We start from the raw sequence: 1,039 nt of genomic DNA, 5'->3' as shown, positions 1-1,039 counted from the left end.
CCAATTCTTAGAAAGGATGTTCTTCAGAACAACATGGTGGGGTGAACGGGGTACAGTGCACTCGATTTGGTAGATGGCTTCTACCAATTGCTCATGAAAAGCAAGTGACATTCCGCTGACAGCAGTAAGCACTCCGAGCGGCATGCTCTAGGAGTGGCTGATGATGCCTCAAGGACTGTTAAATTTACCAGCAACCTTTAATCGTCTTGCGACGCAGTTGTTCAGGCCCCACAGGTCGTATGCACAGAGATACTTTGACGACATCTTTGTTCACAGTCGTGCGGAGCACAGGAGGACAGATGAGGAGAATCACATCGTCCATCTAAGAGCTGTGCTTGAGTCCATGCGCACGAACAAACCGTACGCCAATGCAGACAAGTGCATATTCTGCGCAGAAGAGATTCCCTTTTTAGGGTGCTTTATTGGAAAGCGTGGCCTCCAAGCGGACCCTCCCAGGTCAAGACCATTGTAGACTGACCTGTTCCGAAGAAACAAGAGGACTTGCGTTAGTGACTTGGTCTCGCCAACTACTTGCACAAATACATCGAAAACTACGCAGGAATAGCCCGGCCATTATCCTACCTTCTTTAAAAGGATGCGGAATGGTGTCGGCACGCCGAACATCAGGAGGCTTTTGACGGAGTAAAAGACAACCTCTAGCATGCGCCAATACTGGCGCTGCCAGATCCTGATCGTCGTTTCAGCGTCGTCTGTGACGCTTCGGACTTTGGCATTGGCTGTGCACTGCTGCAGGCAGACGCTGAGGGGCGAGATCGGGTGATCGCGTTCGAATCTCGACATATCAGAGATGCCGAGAAGAACTACCCAGTTCATGACAAGGAGCTACATGCGATGATGTAAGCACTTGTCAAGTTCAGGGTCCACCTGCTCGGATCCAAGCCTTTGTGATCTATGCAGATCATGCGTCACTACGCACTGCAACTCCGTCGCCCCACCTCTCGCAAAGGATGACTGGATGGCTTTCCTTCCTTGTGAAACATAACTTCGAGGTGAACTATAAGCCGGGAAAGCGGAACGT

Source organism: Plasmopara halstedii (assembly GCF_900000015.1).
Source record: "Plasmopara halstedii genome assembly, contig: Scaffold_253, whole genome shotgun sequence".
Taxonomy (NCBI): Eukaryota; Oomycota; class Peronosporomycetes; order Peronosporales; family Peronosporaceae; genus Plasmopara; species Plasmopara halstedii.
Note: the sequence above shows the minus strand (reverse complement) of the source record.